Raw genomic sequence first — 9,516 nt, 5'->3', positions numbered from 1 at the left:
TCTCTCTTCCTTTCTTTCATGCAAATGGTTCTTAAAATTATTCCACTCCACTAATCCTTTTTGATATAATAGGAATATATGGGAGTTGAGAGAAAATTTTCTTGGTCTTTCTCTTGACAGTTTTGTGATCCTTGTGTGTGTGTGTGTGTGTTTTCTTTATTCCAATAACTTAAGAGATCATGAAAAGAGCAAATAATGTGAAATAGATTGAAAGAGGTTGAGAAAACAGCAGAGCTACTGCAAGCCTAGACCAGCCTAGCACAAAGTCAGGGAGGTGGGGGCACTGGTGGGGGAAGGAGGATGGAGGTAAATGACCCCACACAGCAGCAGGGAGATGGCTCGCAACGTGGTGGGCATTAGTGAGGGCTGGACTAACCCTTTGGCATGGGCAGTATACTAACAAAAGAGAAAGACAATCTTAAATCATTGTAAACCAACTGATGGGGGAAAGAGATCAGGACACAAGTGGGAATAGGAGTCTTCTGAAGGGCTCAAGACTGGAATGTACAGTATGTTTGGCAAGGAGGTGGGAATGGATGGGAAAGGCCACAAGGGTCTGCACCATGCAATGAAGAGACTGAAGGAAGACCCATAATGTGGCTGGTATACACACCTGTCTGCTTCTGTGATACAACTTACTTTTTCTTTTATAAGGTGTGCTGCTCCGCTGACTCTGTTGGGATCTGGCTGCAAAGGGAAAGAGAGGAGCACGAAGTGAATTCTGACAGCGACATAATTTAGTTTGTTTAACACTTCATCAAAACTCTTCTATGTGAATCAAAGGTTGTGTTAACTTCTCTTTGAAAGACCCTCCCCCCGTCGTTAACTAATTAACTGCTCTTTTGTTGTGTAAAAGTACCCCTCCTCCCCTTGCAATGAAAAGACCCTTCCCCCAGGGTTGAATTCAATGTAACTGCTCTTTTGCCTTTCTGTAACAGCTTGGCTTTTAGGGCATGACACTCGACTCCTGTTTGAACAAGATACCCTCTCCTAATAGCCGGGGCATGGTCCCGTAGGTCACGTAGGCAAGGGGGCTGCATGGTCACACAGGTCACGTAGACAGGATGCCTTTCTGCCCAGTAATAAGGTCAAACTTCCCCTCTTTGTTTCCCCTTCCCGCTTTTCTCTTCGCGCGAGGGGGGTCTTCCAGGGCCAATCCACGAACACCAAGTATGCCTTTTTCAAAAGTTCAAACTGTCCACCAATCAGTTGCACCCCACCCAAAACTTGCTTGTACCTTCCTATAAAAGACCCCGCTTCACTCCGGTCGGTGTGCTCGGTTAGCTGGAGCTGCCGACCACCCGCCGGTACCTGCGTGACAATAAACGTCTTGCTGTTTGCATCCAGTGGCAGTGTTGGATTCTTGGGTAAGGGGATCCGCGGGTCTTTCACTCTTATTTCCTCATGGTTTTATGTGGGTGTTCATTTTATACATGAGGATATTAATGTGCAAAGACCCCCCAAAGAGAAGCTAGCAACAGAATGAAAGCCTGAACTCTGGTGGCCAGATCAAAACGTTCTTTCCCAGAATTTTATTGTGTCTCATACTTCAGTACAAGTTTCTGCCTCCATGATTCTCTTCTTTGTTCTGCCTTGTTCTGTGTCACTCTGACAGCCCAGCCCTAAATCCCCAGTCTCCCACTTCTTACTTTCTCCTTAAAGCTTTTCTTGAAGTAAAGGCCGCAGGAGCTAGGTCTCTTAAGATTACTAGTTTTATTTCAAGCCACCTGATCATTGAAACTGAACCACCATTCAATTTTAAGTCAAGATATAGGACATTTAAATGGTTCCTTTCTTGGGGCACCTGGGTGGCTCCGTGGGTTAAGCCTCTGCCTTTGGCTTAGGTCATGATCTCAGGTCCTGGGACTGAGCCCCCCGCACTGGGCTTTCTGCTCAGCGGGGAGCCTGCTTCCCTCTCTCTGTCTGCCTCTCTGCCTACTTGTGATCACTCTCTCTGTGTCAAATAAATAAATAAAATCTTTAAAAAAAATAAATGGTTCTTTCCTTATATTCTAGAGCAGGGTCAACAAACAGGTCAACAACCCAGGGACAAATTGGACTGCAGCATGTTTTAGCAAATAGGTTTCCTGGAACTTAGCTGTCCCCACCCGTGCACACCCTGCTTTCATGCAGCAAATTGAGGGCAGTCGTGGCAGAGAATGCATTGCCTGTAGTCCCTAAACCATTTACTGTTGGGCTCTTTACAAAAAAAAAAAAAAAAAAAAAAAAAAAAAAACCAAAACTTGCTAAGCCCTGCCTGCAGTTTTCTGGAGAGAATCCCTTGGAGCTAGAATAGAAATCTCCTCAAGCCAATTGCATTTTTGAGCAGTGTTCTCAAGGAAACCTGTCTGGGTCCAGGGTTCACTTTACCAAGAAATTCCATTCTCTTTGCCACCACTGATTTTCTGCCTAATGGCAATGATTAGAAATTCAGCTTCGCATAGACTGCCAGGTTAACATCAAGTTTATGACACAAGCACATGCTTTGTAACTTGTTCCTTTTTATAGTCTTGTTGCCCTGATTGCTTATTTCAGTTTTTCAGTAACTTAGTCTATCTCTTTCTGGGGATCAGAATCCTTCTTTAAAAATTTCCCTTCCTGTTGGAGTGGTTAAGAGCCAGTAATGGCCTCAGGCACTCACATTGTATTAGCCAGGAAAGTGGCTGGAAGAGGTAAGGAAAAAGAAAAACAGACTCCATTAAAGAAAAGATCCATTATTTCTTCTTCAATTTCTTTCATGAGTGTTCTGTAGTTCCTTGAGTACAGATCCTTTACCTCTTTGGTTAGATTTATTCGCAGGTATCTTATGGGTCTTGGTGCTATAGTAAATGGAATGGATTCTCTAATTTCCTTTTCTGTATTTTCAAAGTTAGTGTATAAGAAAGCCACTGATTATTGACTTTGTATCCTGCCACGTTACTGAATTGCTGCATGAGTTCTAGTAGTTTGGGGGTGGAGTCTTTGGGGTTTTCCATATAAAGAATCATGTCATCTGCGAAGAGAGAGAGTTTGACTTCTTCATTGCCAATTTGGATACCTTTTATTTCTCTTTGTTGTTTGATTGCTGTTGCTAGGACTTCTAATACTATGTTGAACAAGAGTGGTGAGAGTGGGCATCCTTGTGTTCCTGATCTCAGTGGAAAGGTTGCAAGCTTTTTCCCATTGAGGATGATATTTGCTGTGGGTCTTTCATAGATAGAATTTATCAAGTTCAGGAATGTTCCCTCTATCCCTATACTCTGAAGCGTTTTAATCAGGAATGGATGCTGGATTTTGTCAAATGCTTTTTCTGCATCAATTGAGAGGACCATGTGGTTCTTCTCTCTTCTCTTATTGATTTGTTTTATCACATTGATTGATTTGCGAATGTTGAACCATCCTTGTAACCCAGGGATGAATCCCACCTGGTCATGGTGGATAATCTTTTTAATGTGCTGTTGGATCCTGTTTGCTAGGATCTTGTTGAGAATCTTAGCATCCATATTCATCAGGGATATTCATCTGAAATTCTCCTTTTTTAGTGGGGTCTTTGCCTGGTTTGGGGTTCAGAGTAATGCTGGCTTCATAAAAAGAGTATGGAAATTTTCCTTCTGCTTCAATTTTTTGAAACAGCTTCAGGAGAATAGGTGTTATTTCTTCTTTGAAAGTTTGGTAGAATTCCTCAGGGAATTCATCAGGTCCTGGGCTCTTGTTTTTTGGGAGGTTTTTGATCACTGCTTCAATCTCGTTACTAGATTGTCAGTCTATTCAGGTTGTCAATTTCTTCTTGGTTCAATTTTGGGAGTTTATAGTTTTCCATGAATGCATCCATTTCATCTAGGTTGCTTAGCTTATTGGCATATAACTGTTGATAATAACTTCTGATGAGTGTTTCTACTTCCTTGGTGTTAGTTGTGATCACTCCTTTTAATTCATAATTTTATTAATTTGAGCTTTCTTTCTTTTCTTTTGGATTAGTGTGGCCAATGGTGTATCGATCTTATTGATTCGTTTAAAAAACCAGTTTCTAGTTTCATTGATACGTTCTACTGTATCTCTAGTTTCTACCTCATTGATCTCTGCTCTAATCTTGATCACTTCCCTTCTTATGTGTAGAGTTGGTTTGATTTGTTGTTGATTCTCCAGGTCTTTAAGGTGTAGAGACAGCTGGTGTATTCTGGATTTTTCAATTTTTTTGAGGGAGGTTTGGATGGCTATGTATTTCCCCCTTAGGACCGCCTTTGCTGTATCCCATAGGTTTTGAACCGAAGTGTCTTCATTCTCATTGGTATCCATGAATTGTTTAAATTCTTATTTGATCTCCTGGTTGATCCAAGCATTCTTAAGCAAGGTGGTCTTTAGCTTCCAGGTGCTTGAGTTCCTTCCAAACTTTTCCTTGTGATTGAGCTCCAGTTTTTAAAGCATTGTGATCTGAGAATATGCAGTGAATAATCTCAGTCTTTTGGTATCAGTTGAGTCCTGATTTGTGACCCAGTGTGTGGTCTATTCTGGAGAAGGTTCCATGTACGCTTGAAAAGAATGAGTATTCTGTTGTTTTAGGGTGGAATGTTCTGTATATATCTATGATGTCCCTTCCATGCTCTCGGATCAGAAGAATAAACATTCTTAAAATGTCTATACTGCCGAGAGCAATCTGTACTTTTAATGCCATTCCGATCAAAATTCCACTGGTATTTTTCAAAGAGCTGGAGCAAATAATCCTAAAATTTGTATGGAATCAGAAGAGATCCCGAATCACTAAGGAAATGTTGAAAAAAAAAAAAAAACTGGCGGCATCACGTTACCTGATTTCAAGCTTTATTACAAAGCTGTGATCACCAAGACAGCATGGTACTGGCATAAAAACAGAAACATCCGACCAGTGGAACAGATTAGAGAGTCCAGATATGGACCCTCAACTCTATGGTCAAATAATCTTCAGCAAAGCAGGAAAAAATATACAGTGGGGAAAAAGACAGTCTCTTCAATAAATCGTGCTGGGGGGACGCCTGGGTGGCTCAGTTGGTTAAGCGGCTGCCTTCAGCTCAAGTCGTGATCCCAGCGTTCTGGGATCGAGTCCTGCATCAGGCTCCTTGCTCGGCAGGGAGCCTGCTTCTCCCTCTGCCTCTGCCTGCCATTCTGTCTGCCTGTGCTTGCTCTCTCGCCCTCTCTCTCTGATAAATAAATAAAATCTAAAGAAAAAAATCGTGCTGGAAAAATTGGACAGCTATATGTAGAAGAATGAAACTCGACCATTCTCTTACACTGTACACAAAGATAAACTCAAAATGGATAAAAGACCTCAATGTGTGACAGGAATCCATTGGAATCCTAGATGACAACATAGGCAGTAACCTCTTTGATATCAGCCACAGCAACTTCTTTCAAGATATGTCTCCAAAGGCAAAGGAAACAAAAGCGAAAATGAACTTTTGGGACTTCATTAAGATCAAAAGCTTCTGCAAAGCAAAGGAAATAGTCAACAAAACAAAGAGGCAACTCATGGAATGGGAGAAGATATTTGCAAATGACAGTACAGACAAAAGGTTGATATCCAGTATCTATAAAGAACTCCTCAAAATCAACACATACAAAACTGATAATCATATCAAAAAATGGGCAGAAGATATGAACAGACACTTCTCCAATGAAGACATACAAATGGCTATCAGACACATGAAAAAATGTTCATCATCACTAGCCATTAGGGAGATTCAAATTAAAACCACCTTGAGATATCACCTTACATCAGTTAGAATGGCCAAAATTAGCAAGACAGGGAACAACCTGTGTTGGAAAGGATATGGGGAAAGGGGAACCCTTTCCCACTGTTGGTGGGAATGTAAGTTGGTGCAGCCACTTTGGAGAACAGTGTGGATATTCCTCAAGAAATTAAAAATAGAGCTTCCCTATGACCCTGCAATTGCACTACTGGGTATTTACCCCAAAAATACAGACGTAGTGAAAAGAAGGGCCATCTGTACCCCAATGTTTACAGCAGCAATGGCCACGGTCGCCAAACTGTGGAAAGAACCAAGATGCCCTTCAACGGATGAATGGATAAGGAAGATGTGGTCCATATACACTATGGAGTATTATGCCTCCATCAGAAAGGATGAATATCCAACTTTTGTAGCAACATAGATGGGACAGAAAAGATTATGCTGAGTGAAATAGGTCAAGCAGAGAGAATAAATTATCATATGGTTTCACTTATTTGTGGAGCATAACAAATAGCATGGAGGACATTGGGAGATAGAGAGAAGGGAGTTGAGGGAAATTGGAAGGGGAGGAGAACCATGAAAGACTATGGACACTGAAAAACAACCTGAGGGTTTTGAAGGGGAAGGGGGTGGGAGGTTGGGGGCACCAGGTGGTGGGTATTGGAGAGGACACGTATTGCATGGAGCACTGAGTGTGGTATAAAAACAATGAATACTGTTACACTGAAAAGAAAGTTAAAAAAAATCAATGAAAAAAATTAAAAAAAAATAAAATGTATTACTATGTCAAAAAAAAAAGAAAAAAGAAAAGATCCATTAAGGAAAAGATCTTAAAATTGCTTTCAGAGGCCAGACACCCTTGCTTTTGCCAATATAAATGTGAATATATTAGCAGAAGCGCAGCCAGCCCCCCATTCAGGCACAAGTTTAAATAGTCCTTCAAGGCCACTAAGCCATGTCCATGGGAAAAAAAGGTGACAAATACAGATTCATTAAATACAAACACATGCCTCTGGGACACCATGTGTTTGAAGTTAGGAAAAAAAGTATAGGTACCAACATGTCCTGCTGAGCCAAAGGAATGTGGGCATTCCCACACACAGCACGTGGCTCTTTTCATGGATGTGACTGAAGAAGGAGACCCCCCACACACACATACACACACTGTGGCATGTCTATTGTTGACTGTAAATAAGAATTCATCGATGTTATTGAGGATAGATGTTTTGCACACATAAAGTGTATGTATGTCTCTTGAATCTGGGAAATTTCAACCCAGTTCTCCAGGCCCCAATTTCACAGAATGATTCACAGTATTTCAGAAGCAAAATATGTCCTGTAGGTCTGAGCTCCCACACAATGGTGCAAGGGTTATCTTCGGGTTTGTTCACCCATTTAAATGACGACATGATGCTTATGTACAGAGATACCTCATACAGACTCGTATTCTCCTGGCCTCCAGCACTGAGTGTTCTCCTAGTCTTTTCCACTTGCTGTGCTTTTCTTTTTTCTTTAATCTCCAGATCTGCTCAGCTCCATAGGCCTTCTATCCCCAGCAGCTGGCACAGCCACCACCATCAATGATCCTTGAGGATTTCCATTCTCATTTTGTCCAGCCAGCCCTCTACCTAATATGTAATAATGCTCTAGGCAATGTGCATCTCCAAACATCTTCATCATGTACTTTCTTTGGAAACACATACTAAAATGACCAATCTTCAACCTGGTATCAAGCAGCACACAAACAACCACTATTATTTAAAGAGCTGTATTATTAAATAGCATAGGTTACTTTTAACATACATACATTAGATAAAAATTCACCAACCCATGACATATCAACATCTTTTCTTGAGATGAGGTTCAGGAAAAAAGTTTATTTAAAACTCAAAACATCATTTACATTACAGGGATTGTGTTCAGTGGTTTCCATGCAACATGTGGGAGTTATTTGGGAATAACTGAAGCCCAGAAACAATCACGTGCTGTTTTCCCCCACATCCCTGCTCCTGCTTTGGATGACTGAAGAATCATCACACTGCCCCCAGAAGGGTCCATGTTTATTTGGGAATTTGTAATTGATCCTAAATAATTCCCCTTCTTTAGCAACCCTCACAGTTCCCTTTCCAGGAAGAAGGGTCCTAGTGATAAAGCCCAATGCACCAGAGAGAACTCCCTGAAATGTAGCAGCTCACGAGCCAATTATTGTGGAAACTGCTCTAAGACATTGTGTTTTCCATATGGACTAAGATCTCTGATGAGGTTCAGGGGAAGTTCTTGGGTTGATACCGGATTATACATCTTCTAACACCTCAACATGGAGGTGTCAAAATGGAAGATAATTGGACAAGATGAGAAAGCTCTCTCTTCTTCATTGTGAGCCTGGACCTTTCCATAGTTTCCCTGGTTTTTAGGGATCAGTGGCAACCGTCTGCCTTATGTGTTGTTCATGCAGTAGTTAACGAGTGCCTACTTTGTCCTAATGTTCAAGGCACTTTCTCATGGCTATGGCCTTAGAAGCTACTTTGCTGTCTATTTTCCTTAGATCAGTTGTTCCCAGCTGGGGATGATTTTGATCCCAAGGGAACATTTAACAATGTCTGGAGACATTTTGGTTATCATAATTGGGAGGAGGGGCTGATGGTACTTATAACTAAGGCAAGAGATGCTTACAAATATCCTATAGAGTGCAGAGCAGTTCCCCACAACACAGAATTACCTGGTCCCAAATGCAATCCTGCCTTCTAGTTAGTCATCTTTTTATCAGCAACATTTCAAAGGTAAAGGAAATAAACTACTCATGAAGGAGGATTTGCTAAAGTAGATGTAACATCCTGGTAGGTCATTATGATGTGTAGGAGGAGAATCTGGTTATATGCAGCTAGAGTTTAGTTCTTCCTGAGATTCACTTATTCTGGAAGTTTCTGCCATGCCTCATTAATTATGACAACTCCTGGGGCACCTGGGTGGCTCGGTGGGTTAAAGCCTCTGCCTTCAGCTCGGATCATGATCCCAGGGTCCTGGGATCAAGCCCCATGTCGGGCTCTCTGCTCCGCAGGGAGCCTGCTTTCTCCCCTCTCTCTGCCTGCCTCTCTGCCTGCCTCTCTGCCTACTTGTGAGTTCTCTCTTTCTGTCAAGTAAATAGGATCTTTTAAAAATAATAATAATAATAATAATAATTATGAGAACTCCTGCTCCAGGAACACATTTCTTAGATATTTCCAAGAATTTCATCTGGTCCCTAGAGTCATTTTAATTTGGTAGAGTTAGATTTATTATGTTTATTACATTTATGACATTACAGTGGAGGCCACGGCCTCAGAAATGAAGCTGCTTGAGTTTGAACCCTGTGTTGATCACTAAAGTATATAAAACTTTGAGCAAAACATGTAATTTCTCTAAGCTTCAACCTCCCCATCTATAAAATGGTAAAAAATAGAACACTTATAAAGCAGTTGGTAAGGATCGAATGAATTGATGGATATAAATCCCATTCACAGTGCCTGACACATAAGAAGCACTCCATAAATATGGATTCTATTATTGTTGGCCAAGATTTCTGCATTATCACGCTATCCAGAATGTGGCAAACTTAATGAAGTGCTATACAGCAGTTAAGCACAGAGACTCCAAAGCCAGATTTCCTGGGTTGGAATCCTGACCCCACTGTATACTTGCTATGTGGTTTCGGTCAAGTTCCTGCAATTTCGTGTGCCTCTGTTTTCCCATATGTAAAATGGGATAGTAATAGGTAGCTCCTAGAGTTGTAATGAGAATTACTAAATTAATATATGCAATGTTTTTATATATGTAA

The sequence above is a fragment of the Mustela putorius genome, unplaced genomic scaffold (assembly GCF_011764305.1).
Source record: "Mustela putorius furo isolate JIRA1106 unplaced genomic scaffold, ASM1176430v1.1 tig00003845_pilon_pilon_pilon, whole genome shotgun sequence".
In the NCBI taxonomy this organism is placed as follows: domain Eukaryota; kingdom Metazoa; phylum Chordata; class Mammalia; order Carnivora; family Mustelidae; genus Mustela; species Mustela putorius.
Note: the sequence above shows the minus strand (reverse complement) of the source record.